The sequence below is a fragment of the Cervus canadensis genome, chromosome 25, assembly GCF_019320065.1.
Source record: "Cervus canadensis isolate Bull #8, Minnesota chromosome 25, ASM1932006v1, whole genome shotgun sequence".
In the NCBI taxonomy this organism is placed as follows: domain Eukaryota; kingdom Metazoa; phylum Chordata; class Mammalia; order Artiodactyla; family Cervidae; genus Cervus; species Cervus canadensis.
The window spans coordinates 29,582,651-29,594,576 of record NC_057410.1 but is presented as its reverse complement, the minus strand read 5'-3'; the positions used below and the strand labels follow the sequence as shown (position 1 = coordinate 29,594,576).

General features: G+C 42.1%; 1 pseudogene; it reads right to left on the bottom strand.

Moving 5' to 3' along the window:
- Positions 1-6,674: 6,674 nt before the first annotated feature.
- On the bottom strand, positions 6,675-6,769 carry LOC122427850 (annotated as a pseudogene).
- Positions 6,770-11,926: the final 5,157 nt, after the last annotated feature.

Sequence of the window (11,926 nt, the reverse complement as noted above, 5' to 3'; positions counted from 1 at the left end):
ATGATTTTGAATTGTGGTGTTGGAGAAGCCTCTTGAGAGTCCCTTGGACTGCAAGGAGATCAAACCGGTCAATCCTAAAGGAAATTAATTCTGAATATTCATTGGAAGGACTGATGCTGAAGCTGAAGCTCCAATTCTTTGGCCACCTGATGTGAAGAACTGACTCATTAGAAAAGACCCTGATGCTGGGAAAGATTGAAGGCAGGAGAAAGGGACTACAGAGGATGAGATGGTTGGATGGCATCACCGACTCAGTGGACATGAGTTTGAGCAAGCTCTGGGAGATGGGAAGCTTGGCGTACTGCAGTCTGTGGGGTCGCAAAGAGTCAGACACAACTGAGCGACTGAACGACAACAGTACTTTACAAGGTATTGTATTGTAAGATTAAAAATGTTTTCTTTAGGACTTCCCTGGTGGTACAGTGGATAAGAATCCACCTGCCAACGCAGGGGACACGAGTTCGATCTCTAGTCCAGGAAGATGCCACACACCACAGAGCAACTAAACTCATGAGCCACAGCTATGGAGCTCACACGCCACAACTACTGAAGCCATTGCATCCAGAGCCTGTGCTTCACAACAAGAGAAGTTACTGCAATGAAAAGCCTGTGCACTGCAATGAAGAGTAGGCTCCACTTGCAGCAACTAGAGAAAGCCTGTGTGGAGCAACGAAGACCCAGTGCAACCAAAAATAAAAATAAAGAAAATGTTTTCTTTATTTTTTGTGTTTGTTTCTTATATATTATTTGTGTGAAAAGTATTATAAGCCTATTACTCACAGTACTATATAGCCAATTGTGTTAGTTGGATACCTAGGCTAACTTTGTTGGACTCATGAACAAATTGGACTTTCGAATGCACTCTCAGAACAAAACTCATTTGTATGTAGGGTACTTTCTGTACTTAATTCTGTTTCAAATCCACTAGGTCACTTTTCATATGTTCCCTGTAACTATTTTCTAGCTTGTCTTATATTCCTAAGAATTTCAATGTCTGAATTTGTCATGAATCTGTCTCTGTTGTCTGTCGTTATTGCTGATTCTCTTTCACGGTGCCTTCCCTCCCTGTGTGCTTGCTTATTCATTGCCTTTGAAGAACAACTTGTGGGCATTTTTGAAGGTTAGGATTAAAGTGTTTTCACCAAGGGAGGATTTGCGTTTTACCTTTGCCAGATGCCTAGGGAAATACTTGTTTGGCATCATTCTAAAATTCAAGGTTTGATGGTTTTTTTATTACCTAGGTAATGTAAATTTGGCTACAAATCCGGCTGGCTCAGAATCTCCCCGCTGCTGTGTTCAGCACCAGGGACACCTTCTTGCAGTCCTTCAGGAGGTAGAAGAAGAATTAGGATTACTATACTGTTTCACCTTGGAGAAAGAAATGGCAACCCACTCCAGTGTTCCTGCCTGGAGAATTCCAGGGACGGGGGAGCCTGGTGGGCTGCCGTCTATGGGGTCACACAGAGTTGGACACGATTGAAGTGACTTAGCAGCAGCAGCAGCTGTTTCACCCTTACCCTAAGGATGTAACCCTTTGATTCTTCAGTATGTTATTGGAAAGGTTTCCTATCAGACTCCCCACTTTAGCCAATCCTGAGTTTTAACTTCTGAGACCAGAGTTGAGTTTGCCTTAATCAGCAAATATCTTCTGGTCAAAACTTGCCTCTTTATTCCACTTACCACTTTGAATTTTCACCTTTCATTAAATTTGACCTGATAATTCCTTACTATCTTGTCAGCTTTTTGATGCTTTTAAGATGTTTTAAATATTTCATCTAGCATTTTTAGTGGTTTTCAGCAGGAAAGTTGATTCAAATAACCTAGCCTGTCATGTTTCCGGAAACTGAAGTAGTTTTTGTTTTGTTTTGTCTGTTTTAACAGATTCCATCAAATAGCCTCTATAAGCAATTCAAAGTAGCATTGATTCTGTTTTTATTTGGGGGGGGGGTGGTGTTTGTTGTTTTTTCTGGCTGACGTGTCTTCCCCAAAAAAGAACCTAATTTTTCAAATTCAAGTAATTGAAAACATATTCTACAATATAAGACTTTATTTTATGAGGATTCATATATAAACCAACTTCTTTTCTAGGAACTTATTTTGGGAAGATACAACTTCACCTTATATTTAGGCCAAAATGGTATATAAAGAGTCTTTAATAATACCCAGCATAGAGTAGTATTTCATAAATATTCATCTCCCCCAACTCCTTTAGCTCTTCAGGGATCTCCTTTAAAAATATCTAAGTGGCCCAGTTATTTAAACTAATGTCAGTCTGTCTCTGCTTAGGGTAAGTGACATGGTCAGTGTGACATTTTCTAGGTCTCTTCTAGTCAACAGTAGTAATCACGTGAATTACACACACACACACAGCCACATAACCTTATAAATGACTGGGTTTTATGCTCTTTTATTTTACAGGGATTGTTATGAAGCATAACAGCCAATATATCATAGAAGAAATTTGACTTCCATTTAGAAAATGAAGATTTTTTTTTTTTTAGCTCCAGATAGAACTAGCCTTTATTTACTCACATAGGACTTGGGGGTTTCTAAGAAAGAAATGAGTAAGAACAACATGTAGTCTTTTTTAGTGACTCTAGTGAAGGTGGGCTCATCTTCCTGAGGTAGAATAAGCATATTTCTAGGCTACAGGATCACTGTACAAAGGTTGTAAGGCTTAAGCCATAGCCACTTCCCTACCCTCTAAAACATATCACATGTATTTCTGTAATATTACAAGATTGACCTCCCTGGTCCTTGCTACAAATTCCCAGTCATTACCACCAGCACTGCTTACAACACTAAAATGGCTTTTTCAAACCCCTACTAATTAGGTGTCTCTCTTGCTCCCTTTTTTTTTTTTTTTTTTGGTGTTGGCAGGTTTAACTTCTTCTGAGGCCTCTGTCCTTGGCTTGCATGTGGCCACCTTCTCCTTGGTCTTCACATAGTTCTTCCTCGGTGAGTTCCAATCATGTCTTTGAATTCATTTTTCTTTTATTCTCTGATCTCCCTGCTTGTAGAGTTCTGTCAATAATTTTGGAGGAGACCAAGAAGGAAAGGAAAACACAAATTCATAATATTTCAAGTTTATAGTGGTCTCAGAGATGACCTAATGCAATACTTCCCTGTCCAAACAATTAACTGAAAGGCCAGAGAGGTTATGAGTTGCCCAGAGTTACCCACACTAGAACCCTGGGGTTCTTGACTTCTGTACTATTCTATACCCCTGTAATACTCTGCTACTGGTCCCCTGTCTGCTCCTCAGGACTTTTTTCATCTGGACTTCGTATTAAAGACAGTGAAGTGAATGCAGATCTTGAAGCCAGCTGAATGAAGTTCTTCACATGACTGAGAGAGGGAATCAGAAGGATTGGGAACACAAATGCACTTAGGAAAGGCAATTGACAGGCAGAGAGAGAGAAAATGGAACAGGGCATTAAAGTAACAGAAAGTCAGAATGATGAGAGATGAAAAGGCATCCCAGACAGAAAACTCCATCTGAGGCCTCAGTCCAAAGAAAGGATGAGATATATTGGGGGTGGGGCACAATAACAAAGTGACAAAAACATGGACCACTAGCTCAGGTCAACAGTGCTCAGGTAATGAGGCAAAATTCAAATAACTTTCCTCTTCCTCTTCTGGTACAAGGAAGACAGACATGAAACATAAACTAACATTTGAGAAGCTTTATAAAAGAACTGAGAACTTTTAGCTGGAGAGTTCTAAGAGACACCTGGATCTCCTTTTTTGGGTGGGGGGTGGGCGGGGTACAGCAGGTGATCTTACGGGATCTTAGGCCCCCAGCATGGAAGTGCCAGCTCCTAATCACTGGACTGCCAGGGCATTCCCTGGATCTCCCTTTTCACAGTGACAAGTAATGGGTTGGAATTGCCAAAGGAAATTGAAATTAGACAGCAAAGGCAAAGAGCTGTGCATGTTCAACCAGAAGATGCTGAAAACTGAGGAAATCTTGAAACAAGGTCTAGAAGAGACAGCCTTCAGTCTGGGACGAGTTAAATTCAGTCCTGCCTAGAGGCAGAGGGAGGGTTGAAATGTCCTCTCATAGAGTCTGAAAGTCTGGATCAAGGCCGATTCATTCACTGAAACAAAGCATCTCATTATGGAGAGAGGTGGAGAACAGCAGGAAAAATCCCCAACCTATTTGCCTGGGGCTTCAAAGCAGTGTAGATGCTTTCTGGCTTGATCAATTTTAGGCTCTGATTATAACACAAAATTTTTCAGTTAAATCAAAGTGAAAGAACATCCCATGATGCTATCATAGAGATTGAATCTCATTTACTGGGGATTTAACAACTGGGAATAATTTGCAAGAACAATTTAGGCACCACTGGGGATGGAAACAGAAAGAGGGATGAGATTATCGCTTGGTTTGGGGATTTAGGAGGCAGCGTGAGGGTCTGGACTTGTCAGGGAGCGTTGGTTCAGTGAGGGTCCTCCCAGCCTGGTGGCTGTGCAGGAACCCGCTTCTGGGAACCCGTGAAGGCTGGGTGTGGCCGAGCGTGTGCTGAATTCCTGGCTTCAATTACAGACTAGCAGGCGGCTGAAGAGTCTGTCATTGCCGATGTCATCACATTTACAAGATTCATAGGTCCCCTCTCCAGTAAGACCCAAGAACTAGGGCCTCTCCACACCTGCAGCCATGGCCCACCGCTTCATGCCGGGTGAAGAAGTAGGGAGTAAATGTGAGGATCTATCTGGTGCATTCACTCAGTCCTAGCAGGGCGATGGGAGAATTTACACCAAGCTCTCACTGCCCTGGTAAGGCCTCCATGTTATAGGCCAAAAAAATCTTCAAGGGAAGAAGAGATTTTTATTTATGTGGGATCAAGGCAGAAGTATGGATAAGATGAGCTCTCAAACATCCTTTCCATTGAAACACTCGATGATACCTTGATGGTCTATGGATTGTCCTCTGCCCATTAATATCTAATTAAATTCTCCTGTCAACATCCTGGGGGATTCAGAAGAGTGTGGCTGCTCATTCTGTCTTCTTCAACTGATTGTTTCTAGGTTCTGCCCTGGGGATGCCATTAGAGAACCGACAGGCATGGGGAACCGGCTTCTCCTCACAGAGCGAAACTCCCAAACAACCAGCCCCACATTCCTCTCTGACTCATGCCACCAACACCCCCCCCACCAGTGCCCAGCAGGTCAGTGGGCTGGGAACCCTGCCACATCTGGAACAATTGCAGCTGGAATAAGATGTCTATTCTGATACCCAGGACTCACCTCCTCCCATCCACAGCCCTGGATCACTCCCTGGCCTGTGCCCTAGGTTTTACCATAAGATACAGCCAGTGATGGGCAGAGGATGTCAACAAGGGATCTGCCCTAGGGCTGCCAGCCTCACCTGGAGAGATCTGATCCCAGTCTGTGGCTCATCTCCGATTCCTCCACTTGCCATAGTACAGAATCCTTCCAGCCTCTGGAAAGGCACTTCTCATTATCCAAACCAGTAGATAAGAGCAGAGGCACACAGAATTCTTTCATTTGTTGACTGACTACTATGTGATTAGTCCTATGATAAATGTTGAGTGTGAAATGGTGCATGAAATAAATATAAGTCTTGCATGAAGCTTACTATCTAGTGGTAGAGGCCACTATTAAACAGACTCCCAAATAAATATATAAGCTCAAAATGTAATTAGCATTACCAAAAAAAGTGAGTGAAATAAATGCATATTATTTTACCTACACAAAGTCGCTCACATACACACACTTGCAAACATAACATCTGTGTCTACCCCTCATGGTCTTTCTTTTTTTAAAAAAATTCATTTATTTATTTGGCTGCCTTGGGTCTTAGTTGTGGCATGCAGGAATCTTTGTTGCAGTGCACAGACTCTCCAGTTGTGTGGCCTAATTGCTCCGCAGTATGTGAGATATTAGTTCCCCTGAAAGTTGCTCAGTCATGTCCAACTCTTTGCGACCCCACAGACTATACAGTCCATGGAATTCTCCAGGCCAGAATACTGGAGTGGGTAGCCATTCACTTCTCCAGGGGATCTTCTCAACCCAGGGATAGAACCCAGGTCTCCCGCATTCCAGGTAGATTATTTACCAGCTGAGCCACCAGGGAAGCCCTAGTAACCTGACCAGGGATTATCAAACCCATGTTCCCAGCACTGCAAGGCTGACTCTCAATCACTGGGCCACCAGGGAAGTCCCCCTGATGTTCTTTCTGACACTTTCTGCCAAACCCAAGGCAGTGCAAGTATGGAGTCTGCAAAAACCCACCAAGTGGATAATCTACAAATCAGGAATAAAGACTTTACCCAATGTCTATATGAAAATTCACCTTGATTAATCATCTAGATATGAAAATCATATCAGAATTGATCACAAAATTCCATGTGCACATCTAGGTGAATAAACTTCATCTTCATTTTCCTCAAGGTTTTCTATCTCTGAATTAGAAAAGCAAAAAAAAAAAAAATTTTTTTTTGAGAAACCAGAAAGGCATGCAGCCATGGTAAGAGAGACATGAAAAATGAGTTCAAGTCCCTCTGGCTTCCTCCGGCTAATTCCTGTTCTGAAATCACTGAGTCTTAGGCCTTCAGAACTTTGGAGGTCTCCACATCTGTTTCATTGCCTCCAAAATCAAGCAGACAGTTGGTAATTGACCTAATTCGTCTAGTGTCTCAGATAAAAGGAACTACATAATTTCCTTCATGAATGTGTATGTCATTCTTGCACAGGAGCCATGCTAATCTTCTCTAGTATTATTCCAATTTCTTTTAATTTTAAATATTTATTTATTTATGTATTGCTCCACTGTTGGGCATGCAGGCTCTTAGTTCCCCCACCAGGGATTGAACCCCTGCTGTAGAAGTGCAGAGTTTTAACCACTGGACCACCAAGAAATCCCCTTATTCCGATTTTAGTATATATGCTGCCAAAGCACACACCACAGTTTCTTTCAGTCATCTCAATAACCCACTTTGTTGGGAAGTTCTTCTTTCTTTTGTGTTTCTAGTCTTTCTTTCCGCACAAAATTTAATTCTTTTGTTGGTATTTTGTCTTTTAAATCTAAATATATCAAAGAGAAGAATATCTTTTCTCCTCATTCATATTTAAGCATTATATGGAAAGTGGTCATCCCGTCCTTCTGCTTCAGAGGAAATTCCAGCAGAGGTTCAAGGTGAAAATATCATAAAAGTCCTGGAAGCTACAGCTGGTACTCTTTTCCCCTATGGTGGTGGTTTAGTCGCTAAGTCGTGTCCAACTCTTACGAGCCCATGGACTGTAGCCTGCCAGGCTCCTCTATCCATGGAATTCTCCAGGCAAGAATGCTGGAGTGTGCTGCCATTTCCTTCTCCAGGGAATCTTCTTGACCCAGGAATCGAACCCGGGCCTCCTGCATTGCAGGTAGATTCTTTACCAACCGAGCTATGAGGAAAGCTCTTCCCTTCTAGTAGCTAACATAACCCAGATTTAGAAGACCTTTCTGACTAGATCTAAAGGCAGTTTCTCCATGAATACTTACTCCCTTCAAGCAGGGTCAGTCCAGAAAGGCAAAGGTCAATGGACAGACAGCAGGTGTGAAAGTTTCTTTGCCTTACCTTGAAGCCTTTTTATACAGGAGAGATGGACAGACTGAAGGATGCAAGAAGCATGTGACTGGGTAAGCTCATTTCTGTAGAGTCATTCTATGATTCCAGAGTAGAACCAAGCAAATGGAAGAACAGAGATCTTGTGAATAAATAATTACAGCTGAAATTTAAGCAATATTTTGAAACAAAACAAAACAAAAAACCAGACCCCTGGGCTTATGTTATCCTTGGTCTTTGTTCCTTCCCTCATGTTAGCAGAACCCTTATGTCAGATAGTAGTCAGAGTTCTAAAAACCTTAATACCCTTTTCTTAAAAGCTGAGGGGAAGAATACAAGTTTTAGTCCTCCTAAAGCTATTTTATTTATTCCCCTGCCTTCAGCTAGGAAGACACATCAACCTAGGTTGATCATCTCCACCAATTCTACTCTAATCTCTCACTGAACCTATTTCTTTTTATTTTTCCTACTTAGAGCTTGTGCTTCAGCCAAGATAACCCACTCATCAACTCCCACATTCCCACTCATTCCCACATCTAAGCCTGTGATTGACTATCATCTCCTATCCCCTAGAATGTTGTCTTCATGGCCTCTATTTCCCACATCTCCCATCAAAACCCAGCTGCTCAAAACCCTTTCCTCCAAAGAACCTTTCTTTATTAACACCAAATAACTGAGATGACTTTTTTGCTCCATTTTAGTTTTTCAATAATATTTAATTGCATAAGTTGCACATAGGTACGTTTGTATATAACAGTGGGAGAAATGTTTTCTGTCTCATTTATTAAAAGTTTAAGTTCTGTGAAGGCAAGAAGTAGGGCTTCTGTTTTTGGGGGGGACTATCTAGTCTCCCCAAGAATCAGACACAACTGAAGCGACTGAGCATGCATGCATGCACACATCTAGCCTCACCACCTCCATCCTTCGAGTCCTTCAGTAAATGCTAAAACTGCTCATCACAGGATGAGACATAAAACAACATTTCTATATAAAGTTCTGAGAGACGGACCAATGATGAGTAGCAATACGAAATCCTAATTTTGTCCTCAATGAGCGACTTCTAGGATTTTGACACTATTTGGGGACATCTGATTAAGTAGTTTCCCATAGCAAACCAGTATCTAAACTACGACTCAGAAAGAACATTGAGTATAAGCTATATACAGGGAGAAGCATAGAATGGCGCCTAGTACACAGCAGATGTTCAACCAGCATTTGAGGAAGGAAGGAGTGGTGGAAAGAAAGGACCGAGGGAAGAAGAAAGGGGTCAAGAAAGTCAACAGCTTCTAAATCTCTCTTCATTGTCACCTGTTAATATTGGTTGGCTTTCCAAGCAAAAGAAAGCCAGCCAATGACCTCTCTGACTGGAGAAACTGGAGGCTGCATGGGTGCATGCAGAGTTAATAAGACAAGTAATATCTATATGGGGGCATTCCCTGGATGATGGAAAATAGGACACAGAGAAATAGGAACATCACTAAAAGATCTGGGTTGAGGTCTTGCCACCCAGGCTGGGAGGGATTAGGAAAGGTTAAGGACATTTCTGGAAGGTTGTCAGAGAAGACTTTCTATAGGAAGAGGAGAAAATAAATCAGGATATGGCAAGAAAGAAGCTACAAGAACTTCCCTGGGGGGTCCAGTGGTAAAGAATCCACCTTCCAATGTAGGGGATGCAGATTCGATTCCTGGTCAGGAAACTAAGACCCCACATGTGGAGGCAGGGGGCAACGGCTAAGCCCACTCACTAGCCAGTAGAGAGCCTGTTCCCCCTAATGAAGACCCAGCTCAGCCAAAAAGAGAAAAGAAGCTACAGAATTGAACACAGAAGACTAGGACTGAAGAAATTACCCATACAGACCTTCAGAAATGAGAGAGGGTAACAATGGAAACAATCTAACAGTTTAATCTTAGAACATAAAGGGCTTGTTGAAGTCAGGAGACCTAGGATGGTGTGGAAGTGAATAGGTGATGGGAAGAATTGTCAAGAAACCCAGGAGGTTAGACTTGTCTTTTCTTAAGCATATGTCAGACCTTATTTTGGGGGGCTCCAAAATCACTGCAGATGGTGACTGCAGCCATGAAATTAAAAGACGCTTACTCCTTGGAAGGAAAGTTATGACCAACCTAGATAACATATTAAAAAGCAGAGACATTACTTTGCCAACAAAAGCCTGTCTAGTCAAGGCTATGGTTTTTCCAGTGGTCATGTATGGATGTGAGAGTTGGGCTGTGAAGAAAGCTGAGTGCTGAAGAATTAATGCTTTTGAACTGTGGTGTTGGAGAAGACTCTTGAGAGTCCCTTGGACTGCAAGGAGATCCAACCAGTCCATCCTAAAGCAGGTCAGTCCTGGGTGCTCATTGGAAGGACTGATGCCGAAGCTGAAACTGCAATACTTTGGCCACCTCATGCGAACAGTTGACTCACTGGAAAAGACCCTGATGCTGGGAGGGATTGGGGGCAGGAGGAGAAGGGGACGACAGAGGATGAGATGGCTGGATGGCATCACTGACTCGAAGGACATGTGTTTGAGTAAACTCCAGGAGTTGGTGATGCACAGGGAAGCCTGGCGTGCTGCAATTCATGGGGTCTCAAAGAGTTGGACACAACTGAGCAACTGAACTGAACTGAACTGAACTGAAGCATATGGAACCGTCAAAACATCACGTTCTTCACCTCCTACCAACAAGCACAGGGGACCAAAGCTGTCAGCCCTTCCTTAGGCACCTGATAGGAAAAGCGCTGTCAGTAACATTATTGTAGCATAAAGAAACAAGCTTGGTGCCAGGAGTGAAATGAATACCTCTAAGCAAGTACACTGCCCTTTTTGCTGACATACAAAATCCTTAAACTGATCCCTTTCCCAGAAATCAGTATCTTCTCACCTTCAGGCTCCTCTCCCTTGATCCTGGTTTCTCCCCAGTGGCTCGGCAGAGCCATCCCTACAAATGCCTTTTGTTACGCAGGAAAGCTAATCTCAAACCCGTCCAGAAACTGTCCAAGGATGGATCTGCTTTCGGGGTCCTCTGAAACCTGTCAGTTCCACTGCACTTAGATTATTTTAGATGCTCAGCTCTTACAATAGACAGAGATGAAGAACACCCAAAGACAAATTCGGTCAGTACAAAATGGTGACTCGGTTAGAGGAGAACTGTAAGAGCAAAATGAACATAAAAGCAAGGCCCTGGGGACTTCCCTGGGGGTCTAGTGGTTAGACTCCACACTTCAATGCAGGGAGTGCAGGTTTGATCTCTGGTTGGATCTCACATGCTGCTTGGCTGAAAAAACAAAACACACAAAAAAACAAGGCCCTGTTTTCCAATTAATTGATATTTCTTGAGTACCTACTGTCCAAAGCATTATGAGAAACATAGGAAGGGAAACAAAGTCCAAAAATACACAATTTCTACCTTCCAGAAGTTTACAATCTAGTAAAAGAGACATATAAATATATTATATAGATTATATAATATATATGTGTATATATGTATACATATGTATACATATGCATATGTGTGTATATATGTATACGTATGTATATGTATACATATGTGTGTATATATGTATATATGTGTGTATATATATATACATTTTTCCAGTACAAAACAGTGCTATTACAGAGGTTCAAAATAATGTGACATTCTAGTTGGAGGAGAGAGAGAAATAGTGGTCACTTGAGAGATCTAAGTATTCTTGCAGGAGAAGATTTTAAGTTCAGCTAAAATGAAGGATAGGACCTTGATAAGTCAATGAGCGAAAGGATGGCATTCCAGACAAAAGAACAGTATGTGCAAATTCTGGAAGCTGAAGAGCATAGAACAAGTTCCAGAACCTCAAGACCCATGAGGTTGTAGTCTAGGTTACGTAAAGGAGCATAGAGATAAATACAGGCAGTGTCACTATGGAAGACTCTGAAGATCAAGCAATGGAATCTGGACTTTATTCCGTATGTAATGGAGAACCAGGTAATCACAAGTGACACTCCATATTTCTTCAAAATATCCAGGTAACTGACTCCATTTCTGAAGTTTGAGAATGAACAATCTTTAAGTTATCATAAGGAAAATAGCATTTCTCATGGACTCCACCACGGAAGCTACTGTCTTTATCAAGTTCATCTGCATCTATCCGGCTCCACTGGAAGTAAAAACTGGAGGCCAAGGAAGCATGTACAGTTTCCTTCTTTGAGAGGCCTTCCACAGAAGAGAGATTTTTATTCACCTAAGAAGCTGGTAGGAGTAGTTTTTCTCTCAGTCAGGAGGCTCATTCAGATGGCCACAAAAAGTTCCTTTATGGATGTAGAGAGCCAATAGGGCAAAGGGCTAAGTGCAAATAACATAATGTTGAGGACCTGAGA